Here is a 23,157-nt window from a genome sequence, read left to right as displayed (position 1 = left end):
ATTAGAAAAAATAAATAAAATATTTAAAAATTTTTATACTTCATTTTCTTCATTTATAATTTGAAAAACCAATAAAAAAATAACAATTTTGCGATGCATTTTACTCTTATTAGTTTTTAATTTGACAATTTGACAACTTTGACAATGAAAGCTTTGCAATGTCAAATTTATTTTCTATAATGCATTTTTTTTTTTGTTGCACGCTTCAACAATTTTTAAATTTTATTTTCATATTTTTCTCTCTCTTTCTTTTATAAAGAGGGAAAATGAAATTAAAAAATTTTTTAAACTACGTTTCCAATAAGACAATGGAAATGCGATCTTTAAACATAAAATCATTACGATTTCATTGAAAATTAGTTTCGATCAATTAATAACAGTATAATAAAAAAAATTGAAAAAAGCAAGGAAAAACTAGTTCTAGTTAGTTATAGACATTTTGTTGAAATTTTCTTTCTAATTCTGAGATTTTTTTGATTTGATACGACATTGTTTAGTTAGCGCCAATTTATTTAAAAAAATTGAAACACAATTTTATTGTTCTCTGTATATTCATACAAATATGGGTACACATAACATTCATACTCATATGTGTACGTATAATAAAATCAAGATTCGCTTACACTACCCCTTATCTACAGCACATCAAAAAACTTTTGTATATTTCCGATTTGTAATACCTTTAATTGATCAATTTTAGCAATTTTTTTTACATTGAAAAAAATTTAAGGTAGTGCAAAAAATCACAATAAAAAATAAATTACATTTATATATAGAGAATAAAAAGCTTTATATCACGAGTTTTTACTTCACAAAGTGATTTATATTATAGTTTAGAGATGTCTGTATAGTTCTATAAACGTATAAACATATATGAATATGGCAAAAATTAAATAAGTGGACACTTTGTTATTTTGTTTTAATATTGTTTATATGAGAATAAAAATCGTATAGGAATATAATAGGAAGAGCTTAATTAATTATGCTGTTTACTGAGAGTTATGTGTATACTATGTATTGAAATCAGATTTTAATGTTTAGAATATACGACAGTTGAATAATTTTTTTTATTTACAAAAATCACCCATTAAACACTCTCTTTAGATACTTAGAAATGAGAGAGTTTTTTTTTGTCCAAAGTCGTGAGTAGAAAAATTGTTAATTTTAATAGAATTTTGTGTAAAAAATAGTGGCAGGGGGGGGGGGGGGGGGGGCGGCGGAAACTGAAATCCAGGCCCCGATTGCATTAACTATCTTTTGCTTTTATTTTAATCAATTAATCAAAAAAATTGCAAAGTTTCTGTTGTACCGTACGAATATCAAGACATTAGTGAAATATGCTATTTTAAAAATTTAAAGAGTAAAAGCAAAATTGGATGCAATATACATATGTGCCTCGAGATCATATGTATGGGACATTGAAGAATAATTTTGATACACGAAATGATTTTCAGAACACGATTTCCAGGTACGCCGAGATTTCGTCTATCGCACAGTGAAATTTTTATGTATGTAGGTACTATCAATACAAATAGTTTTACTTTTATAATACTATCACTAAACTGATAATACACTCACTGAAAAGATAAAGTTTTACCGGCGTTCCGAAAAATTTGGCATTGCAGTTGAATCCAGGCTTTTAAGGTATCATATAAACAATAGTCACACAAAATTGCCGAACAAAGAATTCAAGAACACTAAAATTACAACTATGAGGCATAACTTTATCATATTTAAAAATTAATAGATTATTTTACTAAGAAACTTTATTTCTAAACGAAAATATAATATGATTATTGATGCGCGCTGTTTACTTGTACATTTATGGAAAAATTGAAAAGAAAAAAAATTATTTGTTTTTCTATTTTTTTTTTTTTTGCAAAAAAATCGTCATTATTTCAATTATGGGCTCATTTGTTTTTAAACCGATTTAAAAAATGAGAGTATGGCGCATGCTTTTTAAATTGGCGCCAATACATATGCGCATATATTATGTATTAAATACATTAAAGCGCAATAATACATAAATATTATATAAAAATATTTGATATAGAAACTTTATGGAAGAGAAAGGAAGAACTTAAAATAATTTATATTTTATTTGGTTAAATTGAAAATGATGAATGTAAATAGTTTGAATTTTTTTTTTGTAGCACGCGATTTATATTAATAATTTTGATTTGATTTGATTTGAATTTAATTTCATGTAGTGAAAAATTGTTTTAATAGTTTTGCGAGCAAACTAATAAAATATTGGATGCGAAATATTTTTTGTAATTGAATGAAAATTTTTTTCTAATATTGAATGATTAAATTTATAATATAAAAGAAAAAATTCAATTCTTTTCATAGAATAAAGAGTAGCTCTAATTTAAATGAATAACTTATAAGAATTTGTAAAATAATGGGTCGTTAAAAAATAATATGTAGACTATGCTATACACACATATTCCAAATAGTTTCGATAATAGGTACATTTATATTATGTGGAAGAAAAGAATTTTTTTTTTAGTTTTATTCTTAATTAACGCAATACCATATTTATTTTATGTTTTTAAATAAAAGAATTGGTATTAGAACAAAAGAGAACTATATGGGAGCAATCAAATTTATTTTTTCATGCATATATTGGAGAACTATTCAAAATTTAATTTAGAATTTGCTCCAATAAATTGATTAGTATGTTTTATTTAAATATTTAGTACCTATAACTATATAATAAAAATTTCGTTCTTTAAAATATGGTTTAAATTGGTAAATAGTACAATATTTTTTTCAATATAAAATAAGAATTTTTTTTTTTGTATAAATGTATTTGTATTTTGTTGGTTGAAAAATAAATTGATATTATTATTATTATATACACTAGTGGGCAACTATATAAGACATAGCAATTGTTAAAAATTAAAATAGTAAATTTTAATGTTCCCGACCGTGTTTAATTGTCCTCATAGTGTAGTTTTTCCGAAAGTAGCATTTACCATCGCTACACACTCTATTAAACTTACTTTCATCAGTTCATAATAAATATATTTTTCCAATATGAAAGTGGTTTTTCTTTATGTATTTTTGATATTAAATTCTAAACGACGTTTTCTATTTGTTAAAGACACTAGAGCTTTCTTCTCGACAATACACCCTCTGAGTCCGGCGTCTAATAAAATTCTTCTAACTAATTCTGATAGACATTTCTAAATTTAATTCTTTTTTAATTTGATGCTGAATCTTGGTAGAATTAAGAAAACGATTTTTTTTTTATTAAAACGTCTTCCTACCCGGGTCGAAATTTGACTCTTATTACTACAATCTACACCTTTTTAAAACATGCTCTAAATTAACCGGTTTTCATTTGAAGTTCAGTGTTTTTCCTCTTCCAATTCTCATTTTTCATGAATACTTTCACAAATATTTCTAAGCAATATTTATTTATTTTTTATGTAAAAGCTCTAAAAATCCAAAAACTTAATAATTGACAAAATTTACTTTGAAAAATTATTAAAATAATAGCTAATTTTGCACAGTCTTATTCACAGTATTATTGCAGCAGTTAAGGCCTCTGTTATTGCGAAAAAAAAACTTACGTTATCTGTCGAACATGTTTTTAAATTCCGTAAGCTGACATCAAGAAAATATATAATCAATACTATTGAAATTCTAAGTGAAGAAGGCAATATGTTTCAAAAGATTAATATTATCTAAGGTGTCTTCTTTAGCTGGCAACCATATTGTATATTCACATATATTTTTTTAATTTGTTAACCATTTTTCAATTGAAGGCTATAACACAAATCTATACACAAATATTATATCTATGTATGTATGTATGTATATAAAATTCAATCTACATATATATTTTTTGCATTTTTTTCGAAATTGCATGAAAGAAAGCAAGGACAATAGTTCAAGGATCTTCTAATTTATATATGAAAACAATAGATTCAAAATTGTACAAAAAAAAACAAAAAACAGAAACTACAATAAATTTTATCTTTAATAATGAATTTCATCATTATATTTAAGACAGATGTGACAAAAACATTATTATATTTTGATTATAAAAACAAAAATAAAAAAAAAGTTTGAAATATTATGAAATTTTGTTAAAAATGTCAAGTTATTTGACAGCGATAAACTAATATACAATAATAGTATATAACAATAATAATGAAAATGTGGGGATGTATACATTTTCTATAAGCATTTGTTCTATCTGTTATACCAGTGTTATATACATATATATAATACATAATTATTCTTTTCGCATACTTAATTTTTCTTTTTTATATAAAAATCTTTTTTTTTTTCTACAAAACTTTGTAATACAATGTGTATGTACTTAGAGACGAGTTTTTAAGAATATTTTTTTTTAAATTATATATTAAATTTGGAAGTTTTCCAATTACATATATTATTGACTGACATTTGTTCAAATAATGTACACGAAATTTATATCGAAATATTGAGGGAAAATTTTTTTTATTTCTATTTTAAAGTTATCGCCCCGTAATATATGCAAAAATCAAATATTTCGAATTGAGTTATGAACATTAAAAATTATAATTGCGTGTATTTTAATGTTATACCAGCATTATTAATGCTATGCAAGTATTATATTTTAATAGTAATTTGCTTGTATAATAGATTTTTAATACACAAAATAGAGAAGTAAGAAATTTATTTAAAAAATTTATTTAATTTTACTATACTCTAACTTTTCTACAGGCTTTTTAACAATTATACATAGGTATGGTAAATGTATATTTAAAAATATTTTTGCTAAATAATATATGGGATCTTATATATACAAAATATAATTCAATTTCTCTCATAATACAAAGAAATCTACTTGAATATCCTTATCTAATTTTTAACTAAAAGTAATACTTATGATTTAGTTTAACTTAAGTATGCCATATACGAATAATTCTTGTTTCTAATTAACTAAAACTTGATTGTAAATGGAAACTATAACAGTTACTATTAAAAAAATTATCATCAAATTTCTTAAATAATCAATCAAGTTATAATAATTAAAATAAATATTTAGAAAATAGCAATAAATTTAATATGAAAATAAAATATAGATTTTAACATATTTGAATATTTCATTGAACTTTTATTATTATACATAATATATATGTATGTACATTTATTAAGAGTTTACTTCCTTCCCATATAAAATGTAAAAAAAAAAAAGCCTTTAACAAATTTTAATGTACTTGTAAAGTAAAGAAGAAATAATAAATATAAGTAAAATTTATTGATCAAATTTTACTTACATATATTTATTTACACCACATTTTGCGGCAGGAAATACCCACATACGAGTACATATGTGTATATATACAATAATAATATTATAGTAATTTTTTGTGTACAAATATATTTTTACAAATAAAAAGGATTTTGGTTTTTTTTTTCTCTTTTGCTTTTATTTAATATTCTTTGTATTAATATCCTTAAAGTGATAAAAATAGCACCACATTGTGCGATTAAATTGTATAAATATGAAAAATGTAAAAAAAAAATGGAAAATGTGTTCCACTTTATCTCACCACTAAAATACTTAAGTGACATTATATTTTACGTATTATATTTAAATATGCTCACTATATGATCATATTTCGTATATATGTAAAGATTATAGTAACTGTGGTCAGATATGAGAAACCTGTAGTTTTTGTGCGGTTCTTTAAATTTTATAAAATCAATTAAAACTGTCATTGCTTAACAGATTTATAGGTGATTAAAACCAATTAAACGAAAAAGAAATTTTTTATATTATCAGAAATTTCTTTAAAATTAATTATAATAATAAATTCAGTTTATTCTTATTCAATTCTCAGCCTACTTATTTAAAATTTTAATAAAATTTTGACATGGAATTAATTTTCACAAGCATGTGCCATTTGAAATAATTTTCTCTATAAAAAATTTTTTGTTATTAAGAAAATAGGAGCTTTGAGAATGAAAGGATTCACCGCCTCTGTTTTAGATTTTATTTCTGAGAAAACACAATGAGTACATTGATACTCATGGTAGGAAATTTTAACCAGCTGAGAGAATGAGTGGAAATTTTTTTATTATACTTTGTCTTGCTTTACATACATACATATATCAACCATAAATGTATGAATGTATAAAATGTAATTTTTTTTTTCTTTGGAATTTTTTTTTTAAATAAAAGTTTTTTCGTTTTTTTTGAGTATTTTTATACAATGCCAACAGCATCTGAATTATTTGAAAAGAAAAGGAAAGAAAATCTGTAAACTTTAATATATGTATATGAATTTTACGTCAGTTTTCTTTTGTGTTTGTTTCTTGCTATTTAAATTTAATTTAGCTTAAAGGAAAAAAAAATCTGTTTAAGATTGAATGCCTAAAAAGTAATGAAGAAAACAGACACCATAACTTTCCAAATTTTCATTGAAAAATAGAATTTCATTCATTGACTATTTGTCAGACGTTAGATTTAATGATTATTTTTATTATAATTTTCTTCTTCTAAGTAAAGTTTTTCCTTTTTTTAAGGATTCTTCATTAAGATTATCGTAAAATATAGTAGTTATATTAAGAATACATATACATATTAAAGTACGTATTAATATAAGTAAAACATAAGATGAGAAAATCTATACTTGAGTCTATGAGTGCCACAACAAAATTTTAATTGGTCAGTATATAAACAACATATGGGGAGGAACAGTATAGTGAATAATCTTTGTTAAAGATCAAAGTCCTCAGTCAGAAACAAAGATCTTTATAATGCCCTCTCTTTTGATAAATTTAATAGCATTTTTTTTTTATATTATATTTCGTTCTCTGTATAGATATTGCTTTTGTGTTCTCTCTTTTTTTCAGTGATAATATTAAAGGATAAAAATAAAAAAGGATAATCACTATAAATCACTTAATAATTACGTCGTGTGGAATATTATTTTGTGGTGTTTGTGTTTTTTTGTTTTGCGTGTGTTTCGGTTCAATATTTTCAAAATTATTTTTGGTTTTCAATTATTTTTTTTGTTTTCTTTTCTATTTTTAATATTTTGTTGGTTTTACCCAAACTTTGTTTTTTCAATTTCTTGGTTTTTTTTGCTTAGTGCGTTGTATTTTATTGTGATTTTATTTAATTCTTATTCTTCTTTATTATTATTGGTAGTCTACCATAGTGTTTCTTTTTTAATAATCTACATAAATGTACACATAATTTACTTGGTTATATACGTACGTTATATAGAAAATAGAGATTCGTTAAAAATCGTTAAATCGATTTTTTTTTATTGTTCTAAAGCTAAAAAAGAAGAAAAGTGAAAAATAAGTGAAAGAATTAAGAACAACGTCAGAGACACTATGATAACAAAAAAAAAAATTAAAATAAAAAAAAAATGGAAAATTGGGGGTAAGTAACAGTTTTTATTTTTTATTTTTATTTTTACGATATTACATGCGATACAAGTTAAAACGCAAAAAGAAAAAAAAAACGATTACAAGATTGATTGATTTTTTTTTTTAAATATTGTATAACGCGGCTTATTATGTATATGATAATGATTATAGGGTATTTTTGTATAACAGTATGGAAATTAATTTAAAATTAATTAACATAGTATTAACCTTTAATATCGTTGTTATAATAATGTCGTAAGTATGCATACAAAAATCAAGGTAAGTGATTTTCTTATTTGAATTAAGATTTTTTCGATTATGAAATTGTTACAAAGGATCCATTCTGTTCATTTAGCTGCTCTTCGTTATTAGTAGGGCTCATTCGAAAATAGAAAGAAGCAAATATTTAAAATTTGTTACAAAAATTTTGTTTTTTTTTTACTATACGCTCAAATCGATATTCGAAACGAGCAAGTTATATTAGAACGGGTACCTTCCATACAAACGTTAAAAAAGACTCCGAAGTAAAAGTCTTACAAAAATTTTTTTATCTGGTCACGTTCCATTATTCAATAAATTATTACAAAATTTCATTCATTGATTTTCATTGAAGATCTAAAAAAAAATTGGCAACTTCATAAATCGTGTGTAAAACTCCAGTCCAATGAAATCTATGAGTTCACGAAAATTGAATTAAATTACACAACTTTTATGATTTTTATTTTGAAGAAATTCCATATTTCAATATAAAACGTTCCTTACGAATAAAAATGAAATTTTATTTTCCAAACTTTCTTTATGGAAAATCTTTTTTTGCAATGGTTTTTTTTTATTTTAATATTCTACAGACATAAAGTAGTCATGCAGCAAGTGGGAAAAATAATTTTCAAACAAAAATGAAAATTATGTGGATTCGGTGAAAATTTTCTTCTAAGTACGCAATTTTTTTATTTAATATTTTGGTAGTATGTGAATGTTTTATACTTATACGCAGATATTCTAATATAAATTTTTTATTTTTGGACTATCTGAAAACGAAAGGATATCTGTTATATACGATGTGTATATACTTAAAATCTTTATAAACCAGAACGTATTATGTAAGTGTGTCACGATGTATGTGTGTAGATGTAAGCAGCACATATTCACATTCTGTACAAAAATAACTTTTATTATTAGGTACCTATGTAGAGTAAAATCATTTTTTCTGCTTGTATAATATTTTCCCATTTCTTTTATACATATACGTATACTAATTTTAAAAGTTGAAAATTGATTTTTTTTTTTTGTTTTTGTAATATAGTAAATAACATATTTTGTTTTTATTTTTATTCTTATAAATTAAAACGTAATAGATTTTAATATACATGAAGAAGGAGGAGAAGGAGGAGAAGGAGGAGGAGGAGAACAGAAAGTTAGTTTTCACCTATTTGTATAGAATTTTTTGTATTTTTAACTCTAATGTCGAGAGCTTCTTGCATCTAAAATAATAAAATAAAATTTTATAAGTTTTTACGCAACAAAATAATTTCTTTTCCTTTATGGTCGGGAGAAAGTAACTTTTTAAAAGTTTATATAAAATATAGAAGTAGATCGTCCCATGACTATTTTTAACATTTAAAATATATAGTAAGCATAGCTATTTTTAGTACGTACACAATATCAAAAGATATTTTCAAATATAAAATTTTAAAATGAAATTAAAATAGAAAAATTAAGTTCAAAAATCAATTATTCAAGTGCCAACAACGGATTTCTAATTCTGATATATTTTTTATGATAAAGGTGATGGTGGACAGAAGAAATATAACGAGAATTCATAAAGAAACGTGCATAATACGGTCGGATATCGAAGTGACAGAATCCATTTTTCGAGATCTTTGTGAAGTTGGTTGTTTAGTTGACGGGGTCGGAACGTTAGGTCCACTGCACTCTAATTAGCACAAATGTGCCGTTTTGTTACTACTACCCTTTTGACTACCAGCTTGTACATTGAGCGATTAAACGGTTATCTTGGAGTATGCTAAAAGAGAGCACTCGATAATCTTATACATAACAGCATTTGTTTATAATCATGTGTATAGTATCAAGAGGAAGATCTTAGTGCATTCGAAAAAATTATTAAACTACTACAATAAAAAAATTAAAATTTTACTTCCTTTCATGTGAGATCGTCAGGTAAGCTATAGTTAATATTATAAAATTCAATTTCCCTTTTTTAATTTGAAAAATGTAGGTCACAAATTCTTTCGTGAATTTCGTAACTTTATGCAATACAAATAATAATTTGGTTAAGTGCGAATATCTTTTGCATTCTTTGTACAGGAAATACCAAAATATAATAGTACTTAATACATGATATATATACGTACATATATACAAAATATTCTTTGGTATACTTGCAATAATTTTTGTACATTTAATCAATTTAAAGAATATTTATATTTTTTTAATTTCATGAAAATAAAAGGAAAGAAAAAATTTTTTATTGACTTTATGAATTAAATAATTTATATTCATTAATAATAACTATATAAAGAATATATAGTTATTATTAATGTATTGTTAATACATATAGTTATTATAAATATTAATATAGTTATTATTAATTGTAGCTGCTTTAAAAATTCAAACACTATATGCATATTTTAGAACTGCATATAATAATATAGATGGGATAACTATATTGGACTCTAATTTCTGACATAGTTTGCATTTAACTGATGATAATCTGCTGTAATCCGATTAAATTAAAATACAAAATATAAATTTTAGTATAAAAAATTGAAGCTTGTTATATAAATTTGATATTATTATACAAATTTTTGAGGGTTTTCTGTTCATATTAAATTTAATTATATTTTAATTATTGGCTCTTGGATATTTTGCTGTTTACTTATAAAAATCAATTATACAAACCGGGCTTCCTCGATTAACTACAACAGATAAATTGTAATCAATTGAATTTTTACAAGATTTCGTTGTTACATAAACTATTTTAGATATAAATGTTGCATGTTACGAAAATTCCATAGTGATTCGTTTAAAGGTATTGATCAAAGCAGCACACATTTATATGATAGATATGCGAATGCAATTAAACAGAAGAAACAAAAATTTAATATAACCGATTATAATAATAAAATTTAAAATTTATTTACGATATTTAAAAATTTAAATATCGTGAATAATTTTTTCTCAATTTTATAAAATTTTAAAACATTTGGAAAGCGTGTTTTTTAAGAATTTATGTACCGAAGCTTAGACTCCAAACTACACGTATATTTGGTTACCACATCAAAATTTTTGAACAAGATTTCGGTGCGCGTTCGAGGAATTTGTTTTTTTTTCGATTTTCAGTTTTTGGGATCGAGATTCAGTAGTCTTGCTTAAACGTTCACAAATATTTAAATCGATCGATTAAAAAATTTTTACGCTAATTGAAATTGTGCTTTTGTCGACTAGAAAAACTTTAAAATTTTTTTTCATATACATTTATTTTACATACATATATACTTAATTATATTATTATAAAAAGTTTGTACAATTCTACAAAAATGTAAACACATACTTCTATATATACTTTAATGTTTACAAATCAAAAAATAAATAAAAATATTAATGACCGACATGATTTTTTGGAAAATTCAAATCTGTTAAATTTTCATTTGTTTATGTATATACATATATATATATATGTATATACGCAAGTTTATAATATAGTCAAGGTAAAAATAAACCTTGAGTAAAATCGCAAAATTTAATTTAAAAAGTTTTTAAAAAAATTAAAATAATTTTTTTTCTTTTCTTTTTCAAAGATTTTGTTTATAAGTGTTTAATAGATGATGAAGTATTTTATATTTAGAATAAGATTGATAAGGTTCGTTTGTAACACATATTTCATAAATTAAGAAAATTTCAGTTTGAATTTCATTTAATCATACAAGTTAATCAGTTTGAATGCAATTAATCATATTTGTTAAAAAAGAGCAAAATTCTTGTTATATTTTTGGAAACTTAATTTAATTGTATGAAATTTAATGAAATTTTAAAGTAATAAATCTTCTTTAAGTTGAAATACAACCTTTTGTATATTCTAATTTAGATTTAGGTTTGATCAAACATCTGTGTATGATTTATATAAATATATAATAAATTGTTAATTTTATTGAAAAAATTTATTATATTAGAATAATTTAATTTATAATTTTATTATTATTTAATAAAAAATTAAATATTATAATTTGCAAATTTAAACTTTCGTTCACAGTTGCATTGTATGAAATACATGTATGATCAAACTTGTATTGTAAATTATATGAAAATTATGGTATAATGAATCCTACGATAATCTGTAAAATTAAAAAAATTCTCAAATATTATAATAATTTTGCAATTAGTATTTTATAGAAAATGTTATGTAAATCTACACATGTATTTAAGTTTATTTTCGAACATTTGTACATACAATTTATATGTATTATTAAACGAGAATATATGTAAAATTGTACCATTTAAAATTATATTTTATTATATGTATTAAATTTTGGTAGAAAATATCTATGGAAACATTTTATTATTTATTAACTGAGGCTTTTTTATTTTATTTTGATGGATTGTGGAATGTTGAATGAAAATTTTCAAGTATGATCATTATAATATGGTATAAATGTACTTGTAAACATACAATTGTACTTACATATCAATTATTTATTGTAATAGATGTACATATACATATATGTACACTTTACAAAAATATTTTATATATGCTCTTGGTTTTGTGTGAATATGAATTTTTTGTTTTTGAGTATTAGATATTATGGAAAAAGAAATGCTAATGAGAAGGCCTGCGGTGAGGAAATTTTAATTTTTTTGTTTTTAAATGGAATTTCAATAAAAAAATATAATGCTGTACACAATATAAGAAATCATATTTCAATATATGAACTATTTATACATACATATACATACATATACATACATATACATTTATAGTATATAATTCAAAATTTTTGAGTTATTGTGTATTTATAATATTAATTTCTTGAATAATGAAAATATTTAAAGAATGAAACTGAATGAAGAGGTGGTAGAATGTGATGATTATAGGAAGAATGACTTATTAAAAATTATTTTTACCTGGAGCTATACATTTCAAAGTAATTATTTTTTTTTTTTTGTATATATTTCATATACATATATGAAATATGAAATATATATGTAGAATATACAGTTTATATATTTAAAACATAATTTGTGAATAGAATTTTAGTAACATCAAATTGGAATCTTTGCCAAGACACTATAGGATAAAAATATGTGAGAATTGAAATTGCATTAGGAACTGCTAAAAATTTCTCTAAATACTTTATAAGATTTGCCTATAATATACAAGTTTATTTATTTTAGTAAAATAGACCGTAACGTAAGACAAAAGGTCAATTTTCTTATGTCACAATTTTCTAATATTTTACAAAGCTTTAAAATCCATTTTTGTAAGTGTAATGACTTAATGCTCAAATTTTTTATACAAGGTCATTTAAACCAAATTTTCTCGTTTTTTTTTAAAACAAAGGAAAGGGGGAATTAAATTAACGTTTTTTAACATTTTCTTTTTTAATATAATATTTACAGATTTTTCTTTTGAGTGCCTATCATTAAAAGGGACAAAGAAAAAAAATGTGTCACTTTCTATGACATTTATACGTGTATACGCATCAATTTAAACACATTCATATACACATTGTCATTTTAGATTACTTTTCACGTTTTGTTTCAGTAGGTACTGCACGTTTTTTTTTCAAGTTAAACAAGGATATAAGAAACACAAAAAAAAAAGGAATTTTTTTTAATGGCATGTTGTTTAGAAATAAAAATGATGTTAATAAACTTCAACTTAAGTAAAGTTTATTTTTTTTTTTTTTATTAAAACGCATGTTTTTCGTATATGTCTGAACTTATAAATGAAAAAATGTGAACATAAATTGAATTGAAAACACGTAGACTGAAGATTGATAGTATTTAGGAACAAACTTTTAATTCTTATTTTAGATTTTAGTCAGAAAGGTTTAATCAAATTTTTATTATAAATCTTTATTCAAAATCAATAAGAAATGAGTTTTATGACAAGGTAGATTCTGTATTTAAAGTAAATGATTATTATCGAATTTTTAATGTGATCTTATTCTTTATTTTAATATTAAACCAAGTGAACGAATCCGATTACGATTATTTGACTATTATTTGATGATATTGTTAAATATACGCACAAATCCTTTTGAAGCACATTAAATATTAATTCTTATATATACAAGCTTTAAATATTTAATTGATACTGATATTAAGGAGTACCTGAAATATACCCTATTATAATTGATTAAACGCTAATAATATTATACTCTTTTCTATGGTTAGCATTATAGAAATGCTTGAATTAGTTAATTGTAATTGGTTAGATAATAAATGTCAATCAAATATGAGAAAATTTCTGTAATAATGTATAGTGTTGTCAGTTTAATATCATAAAATATTGTAAAATTAACTATTTATTAACTAACATATTAAAATTTAAATTGATTATAAACAGATTCGGGGGTCACAATCTATGAAAAAAATATAACAATTTGAAGTAAAATTTCAAAGAACAACAACTGAATTTGCAAAGTTTAATAATTTGAGTGAAAATTTTCATTCTCATTTTAAAATATCTATGGCAATATTTTGCAATGTTCATTTATAGCATTGTAGGTTCTGGATACCGCTTAAATTATATGACTTTTATAAACATGCTCGCATGTAAGCCATATTAATAATATCCTTTTTCATTTTAAAAATAGAAAATTTTAACATTATAAGTGTTCCAATTGTTAAAAAAACACCCATGCACATATAAACCTATATTAATTTTTATTTGTAGATATGTGAGTATAGACATAGCTAGCACATTATACAAAAATGAAAGGCTAAAGCAAACATTACAAATTTAATGTTTTTGAAAAAGAAAATTTATGGATGCGGTACAGAATTTTCTTGTTTTCTTATTTTTTTTTGTATTTTTTTGCAATTTAGTAAGTAAAAGGAAGTGAAAAATTTACTTTGGGAAATTTTATTACTTTAGAAAAAAAATGAAACAAATTTGCTTGCTACTTTGTATTCGTTTAAAAAAAAAACATTTCCATTGTTACCAATTATAGGAGAGTGAACATAATAGGGGAAGGAAATTCAGTTGTGATGCTAAAATGTAATTTAATTTTAATTGTTTTTTTTTTTGCTCAGGTTTACTTTTTCTCTCTCAATGTCAAGGATATTTTTTTGTTTTTGTTTTCTAGAAAAGTTTTAATTGAATTTTTTTTTTTTATGTGAAAATGTAAAAGTAAATAAAGTAAATTGATTACTGGAAATTGCAATATTTTCTTTTTAGTTTTTTAAAAGTAAAAATTTTTTTTTTGTTTCGGAGAAAAATTGTTGTGTAAAAGCTTAAAATAACCTTTTTTTTAAATTACCTAAAGTTTATGAATTTTTATTAAAAAAATTTGTTTACTGAAATTTGCAATATTGATGATGACTATTGTAAATTAATATTCAAAATTATTATGTTAGCTGTATATGAATTATTGATGATAACCAGTTCAAATAAGACTTAAAGACTGCAGTAATCTGGTCAATAGAATGAGACGTACGCGTTCTTAAAATTTTGCAATTTTTTAATATTTTAAGAGCAATTTGAATGAAAATATTGCAAAATATTGTTTGTTAATTTATTGTTATTAAATTTTCTTATGTAGTTATCATTAATTTTTATTATTTAGCCAAAAAATGGGCAAAATGGAGTTTAAAAAAACTTAATAAGAATAATAAGCAAAAATTTCTTAATACAACTGCAGTCGAATAATCAAAGGAATGAGTTAAGGCAGAAATATGTATTGAAAATGTTTTTTTCTCGAACTGGACTCGAAACAATAACATGCAATTTTCTTATAGGCAGATGCTCTACCAACTGAGCTAAAGAATTATAAAGAAATTATTGGTAAATTTTTCTTCTGTTGCTTTATACTGTAATTCACATGACTGCCAAGCATTGTTTACATGAAATTCTACATTATGTAAAATCTTCTACATATTTTACACAAACTCTGTATTAGTATATTTTAGTCTAGTTACAAAATATTTTTTTCTTTGGTATGGGATTTTCGTCATAAAACCTGAATATCATATACGAGTAAAATGTAAGAATTGAAAAGATACAATATGTCTATATAATTATATCCGTCTAAATTTAAATTTCGCATTAATTCGAATATAAAATATAATGAATTGCAATATAAAATACGCAATATCTTGAAAATTTTTTAAATTGAATTTGCATAAAGAAGGATGATAATGAAAATTTAATCCGGTATTTAAATTATATATAAATTTGTTATATTAAGTAACGGAAAATGTTAAACATGTAATTAGAAATTTTAGCACGGAATATATCACATAACTTGGAATATAAGCAATTTTATAACATTTTCGTTTTTTGTTAATTTTGTGAATTACTAGTACATTTTATATGCTTCGAAATAGGTGTTTATATAGATTTCTTAATATGAGAGAATTCCCGTTAACTATAGAATATCGAAATAATTTTTCCGAAATGAACAGTTTTTCGGCATTTTAATATTAAAACTTTTGAACTTTTAATTTAAAAAATTATGGTATTTTATTGAAATTTTTTAATATAAATGTGAAATGTTGATACAAATTGCACATGATTTTATGTTTCTATCAAAAATGCGTGTAATATTATTATTTTTTTGGAATTTGTGTGAATTTTTTTGAGATTCAAGTCAACTTTAAGAAAATTTGATATAAAATATCGAATATTTATGTTTTCCGACCCTAATGTAATCTTTAATCTGTTTATAACTTGCAATTTAATGAAAAATAAAAAAATTATCACCATTTTCTATTTAATTTAAAAGCACAAATGATAATCACTAGTCCCTCTTAAGGTGTATAAGTTCAATTAGTTATAAAGTGCGTATTAAACTTTTATATTGCAATTTCACATATTTTTAATGAAATATTCTATATAATATTATTGATTCAATCAACTATATATCGTCGGCTGATTGCTATTTTGATCCATATGCCACTTTCACGGTTTTTGACTTAAAACCACTTTCATTGGTATTCGAGGATTATATTTAATCATTATATTTAATCAGTTTTACGCTATCTCATTTAGTTTCATAGATATAGAGTTGTTTTTTTAATCCACCTCCCTTTATATTTCGATTTGGGAGATTTCGATTTCGTATAGATCAAATTTTCACATAAATTTTTCAAAAAATTTTTGAGTGCTGTAATGGTACACGTACACGTATAGAACGTAGATCACTGAAATATTGTTTTTTATTTCTGTGCTATTCTAGCACATACCCGTACAAAATTAACATTTAAGGCCAAAAAAGTGGATATTCCTTAAAGCTCTTCTTTACTCGACTTGCTATAACTCCCGATTCATTTGTCGAAATTGAATTATAATCAAACTATAATAAACCCAACGACAAAAATTTAGAAAGTGTTTTGAAATAAATATTTTCTAAACTTTAACAGTGATTTTCTCGATTCAAAAGTTATGTCGTATGGATCAAAATAGTACTCAGCCGACGATATATAAATTTGTTACTCATTCGTTTTCCCATTTTCCGATTTTTATTTTTAAAATAAGTAATTTATTGTACTTTTATAAATAAAATCAATTATTATATGAGGCATATTTGAATTAATTTGAAAAATAATAGGTAAAAACAATTTGTATATAGAATAATATTAAAAAAACTATTTGGCAGTACCATTATTTTAATAATGTTAAATGTTAAAAATTCTTATATAGAAACTTAGAAATTATTTGAAAATTGAAAAAAATTATTTTCAAAATAAGAACAACATTAATATGAAAATCATGAAGATTCAAATTCCAAAAATAGATTACTCTTCAAAACAGATTTTCTAACGACCTTTTCACTTATGAGTCCATTTATTTGTCACAAACACAGAAAAAAAATGCAAAAAATAAAATAATTTTTAATTTCTTTTTTGAAAATTTAAACAAAATAATTTTCCGATTTTCTTCAATATCATACGGATTTGGATGAAATTTTAAGTTTATATAGAAAGCTCGAATAAAATTTACATACAATTTAAATTCTATATATGAAAGCTTTCTTTTTTACATACATAGTTACCTACATTGCTATATAAATATAATAATCTAATGCATAAAATATAAAATGTAAAATAAAATTTAAAAAACTAAAAATAAAATTTACAATAAAGTTGCAGAAAAAAAAAATTTTTTTTTTTTTTTTCAAAATTGAATTTTTGTTGCATGAACTTGCATTGCATACATATAATAAAATGTATGTATGTAGGTTGTGTTCCAATTTCTATAGGCAATAAAAAAAAATAAAATAAAAAATACATTTCTGATTATTCAAATTCATCGTATATTGGCGTACATATATATATGTGTTAGTACATTGTAGACGCCATCACGAAGGCCAAGGTTATGAAAAATTGGTTTTGTTTTTTTTTCCCCCCTCTATATACACAGGTATTTCTATTTTTGCTATATATTTCCTCTATATTGAAATCACATGAAGTGCGAATGCATAAGGAAGAAAATATAAAAACATTTAAATATTCGAAATTAAATGATTATATGGTGGTGAATGTGCCAAGAATTAAATTGAAAGCTAAAAATTTACAAGAAAAAAAAAAATAAATTCAATAATTAGACTATGATTTGAAAAAAAAAAAAAAATTAAAATTAATAGCTGTACAAAAATTAATAAAGCATTCTAATACCCATTTATTGTCAAAAGATGGCGTATGTTAAATATTTTTAATTATTAACCTTTTAAAAATTTTGTTTGATTCTCATTTTAAATATTTGCCTTGTATTCAAACAGTGCTAGTAAATGACACTATAATATTTTCGGAAATTGTACTTGCATAGCACTGAATTCTGTTGCTTATTTTTGTTTAGACACAAATTTTTCTTCTTCTGGTTTTTTTAATTGTTCTTCTATTTAATTATTGGAGGAACATAATAATATTATAATTATTGTGTATATATTAGCCATGTAAATTAAATGTGAATATTTTTAACTCTAACAATATATAATAATTTTTTGCTTTAGAGGGAAGTAGGCCTAATTATGTTTTAAGAGCACCCCATATATAATTTAGGATTTAATAGTAATTGTTGTACACTTAAAATTCTTAAATTGCTTATCAGTCATATATAGGTGTAGTAAGTTCAAGATTAGAAACTATTATGTAAATGCTTATACCAAATTATATGTAGGCACATTTATAAGAACATAATTGGGGTACTTGATGAAATTAATGGCGATTTCAATAAATTTATGAGTTTTATTTTAGGAATCATTAAAAGAATCCAATGTAAGTATATGCAAATTAATATTTTCATCACTTAGTAAAGAAATTCTTAGTATAATTACGAATCAAAAAATATTTTTGTAATAATTTAATATACTTAAGTTGTAAAATTTAAAATTTTTATAATAATGTTGGTAAACACAAGTATGCATGAATGTATACTAAATTTAAAAATGTAAAATTCGAAATTTGCTCGAATATAGTTTATATATAAGTAGTATATGGAATAAAATATTTAATAAAATAGCATCGATAAAATTATAACACAAGAAAATATCAGAGGAAATATATTGATTATATTTATTTTATACCCATATAGTGGTTTATATTTTATTAATTAAAGCTATTAAAAATTATTTTTGTAAATTACAGAAAAAAAAAAAAATTAATGAAAAATTTTTCAATACATGTATAAATTTTTCATTTAAATTTATGATGATTATGAATCAATTAATTTTAACGATTCGTTGATAAATTTTATGATTTGTTATATGGGAATTTTCCTATAAAATTTGGCAAACATTTCTTTTTTTAAAAATTTGGTAACTTTTTAAAATATTAAAACAATATTTTCACCCGTATGGCGTCAAACCTAATTCTAATATATTTCATATATATTTTTTTAAGTAATTTAATTTTTGTTGATGAAATTTCAATGACGCATTCAAAAAGGAATGGCTATTGTGCATTGCATTATTATTATACCTTTACTATATAATTATTATATATACGTGTAATGCAAGAATTTGAAGAAAAATTACAAAAAATTGAATACGTGCTTTTTCAAGATGACGAAAAACTGTTAAAAATATATTTAAAGTAGAAAATATGTAGGTAATACACAGATGCATATATCGTTGGTTAAGAAGCAGAAAGTATTAAGTCAGGAAACTGTGTTTTCAGTAAATTCAATTTGAAAAAATCGTAAAATTTTAAAACTAATCAATTAGTACAACGGGATTGGTCTCTTTAATTTCTGAATTTATAAACTATATTCTGGATTTGCATGATTTTTTGCACCAACAAAGATTATATTATTCTGATTTAATTCATGTATGAAATCCGAATTCTCAAAAAATGCACTTAGTGCTTTCTGCCTTTTAACCGACGATATACAAATTTATTTCAAAATTTTTTAAAGTGTTAAAATGTATATGTATATATATTTTGTGATATTTCCTTTAAAAGAAAATAAATTCAATTTTAGGCAATATGAATGAAATAAATAAAAATTAAAAATTTTTTTAGCAATTAAAATTTTAGTAATGACTATGCAATTTTGTTGTTAATTCTTTAAAGGTAAAAATAACAGGTGAAGCCTTGTGTATGCTGTTACAGTTTGAAAGAACGTATATAATATATTCTTTGAATTTAGCACAATTAAATAAAAGTGATTAATATTTAATATAATTGAAATGGAATTTTTTTTTGCAATTCTTTTACTAATAATAATGGGAGATTTTATTTTTAGATCTTATTTGGAAATTTGTATTTTGTATGAATTTTGTAATTGAAAATAGGCAAAAGGCCAAAACTGAAATACTAAATAGAAATATTAAAATTTATGATGTTAAATTAGGTTCCTTAAAAATTTAAAATGCAGTCTCTAATATGAAAGATATTTTTTAAAATTCTTATAAATTATTTTTTTTTTTTATTCTATATAAAAATTTTATAAAAATTCTTTCTTGAGATCAATTTTTTACTTCCTTATAGTAATACCCTTATAATTCTTAAATTAATGTTTTATAAAAATATATGACACATGCATGTATGCGACTATTGGATTATCTGCGGGTAGTCATTATAGTTAAGTGCTTTTATCCCTATTCTTCACAATTTTTTATAAATTACGTTATGATCTTTATGCCCATTTTTATATATACAAATAACAATAATGTAATTTTTTGTAATAACAAAGTAGAAATAGAAGTTCTTTATTCTTTAATTCGAAAACTTTTATTAGAAATTACCAGAATTAAATTTAAACCAGAATTTCTTGTGAAAAACTGGTTAAATAACAATTTATGTTTTGTGGAAAAATCTTCATCATTATAATGATATTAAATATTTCAATAGATTTTTCCAAGAATTCTTTATTTTTCTTGATTTTGCAGGTTCTTTTACAAAAACTAAAAATCATACAATTGATTTCAATATTTAAAATTATTTATTAATATTAAGAATGCGCTAAGAGTATAGGTATCGATGTCCAGCACAAACATTGCATAAACATATTCAAATTCTGAAATGACCAAGTTTTATAATATGCGCCTCAGTTAAGTACACCAATATAATTTAGCTGTCTCAAAATGCTTAAAACAACGAATCCAATAACAATTTTTTTTATGAAGCAAAAAAAAAAAAAATTGGATATAAAACAAACTCGCGACCACAAATTAAAATTTTTTGTCAAATTTCAATAATACCACAATTAAGCTTAACTTTTTCCTCTACCAGGTTAAACAATGTTTTCAGATACCATTTTAATATTTTTAATACCTTATTTAAATAAGTGTTTAAATTAATTTTATGAAATATGATTCACATGGAATGTGTATATCATATACGTTTACATAACTAAAATTATAATGCTACTACATATACATACATAAATACATATATATTTCTGTTTTAATAAATCTGTGATTATATTTCTGTTTCATGCCTAAAGTCATGTGCCAAACTCTTTAAGGTATTATTTACAGAGTATAATAACTCGACAATCCATAAATATTTATAAAAAATTAAAACAAGATTCACCTGAGTCCTCATAATCATCAAAAAATATTTCGCTCATATTACACCATATTACACAAGTAAATATATATTTATGTTTACGTATAGAATATAATAAAAATATGTATACACGCATACATATATAGGCATGTACATATAACGGAAAAAAAAAAAAATTTGAAATTTGAGTTATGAAAACATTGAAGAAAATTGCATAAAATTCATTTTTATTATACTTAATTTAGCTCAGATAGACGTTTCTATATGGTTTGTGTAAATAAATTGACCACTTACTACTTAGTACTTCATTTGTGATTTATTATGTACACTTAAATACACACACAACAATACACAAACATTATGCATGAAAAAGACGTTCAAATTAGATCAAATAAATATTTTTTTTTTACCCTTGTCGTTTCTAAAGCAAAAATCGACATTCTATCGGTATGTAATGAAAAATTTCCATTAAAATTGCGGTTTATGTACATGTATGTATGTATGCATATATAGACCATGTAAAAACAAAAAAGTTTTGTCATTAAATTTTTAATGATTTTTTTTTTTTTGCATATTTGTTATTTTATGTTTTGGGTTTTTTTCCTTCATTATGATTTTGTACGTATGTAAATGCAAATTTTTAATGATTTTTTTTTTATTATATCTGAATTGTGCATATTAATTTCATTGGAAAATTCCTATAACTTTAAAATTCATACACATACATCTAAACACATATACGCATACAGTCATTGAAATGGGTAAAATTCTCAAAATGACTAAATTAACAATTAAATATTTCTATAAAATTTCTAATTTGAATGTTTTAATAAAAAATCCGATTGCAATGTTTAAATAAAGTGTCCAGTAAAATCTGCAATAACAGAAATATGAATAGGTAAATATGCTTCAGAATGTGTGCTATGTAAAAATTGCTTGTAGGAGAAAATTTTTAATATGCAATTTTGTAAAGATAAAAAATTGAAATGTAAAATTATTTAATGGTTTTTAAAAGTGTTAAAATGCTTTGTGGATTTTATATGTGTGTATATACTTATGTAAATATTCCGAAAGGTATTGAAGGTGGTGAATGAAAAGTATTACGCTTGATAATTAAAAATTAATGATGTTGAATATAATAAATCCGAAATAATTTACATATAATTGATGTTATATTTAAGCAAGATTATATAACTATCAAAATTTATTTACTAGTTCAGCTTATTAAAAAGTAATTTATTATAATACTAAAAATATTATTAAATTTCTCGTCGCAATCCTCTAGATTTCTTTATATTTCAATATTGTAATACAGTGAGAATAATTGTTACTCTTATATTTCCTCACATTTTGCGCGACGCTTTGGTTCTCACTGTCCGGCGTTGCAATTGTTTTGGACAGAGTTTACTAAGTGTTTGGGAATTGTTGTCCAAATCTCTTAGAGATATCTCCAGTTTTATACTTGGAACGGGGATATCATGCGCGGGAGCGTGGGGAGATTACAATAAGTTGCGAATGGCTGCGGTGATCCGGGAGAAATTCTCACTATATTTCTTTAAGAATCTACAATCCTCACTC

The 23,157-nt window shown here is 22.9% G+C and overlaps 1 protein-coding gene across 5 annotated transcripts in view; it reads right to left on the bottom strand.

The window, feature by feature from the left end:
• The window catches only part of LOC129606703 (sodium-dependent neutral amino acid transporter B(0)AT3), a 79,187-nt gene that overhangs the window by 14,847 nt on the left and 41,183 nt on the right, over positions 1–23,157 (bottom strand). The gene's annotated exons all lie outside the window — the stretch shown is intronic.

The sequence above is a fragment of the Condylostylus longicornis genome, unplaced genomic scaffold (genome assembly GCF_029603195.1).
Source record: "Condylostylus longicornis isolate FDR11 unplaced genomic scaffold, ASM2960319v2 ptg000020l, whole genome shotgun sequence".
Taxonomy (NCBI): Eukaryota; Metazoa; Arthropoda; class Insecta; order Diptera; family Dolichopodidae; genus Condylostylus; species Condylostylus longicornis.
Note: the sequence above shows the minus strand (reverse complement) of the source record. Positions and strands in the feature narration are given on the sequence as shown.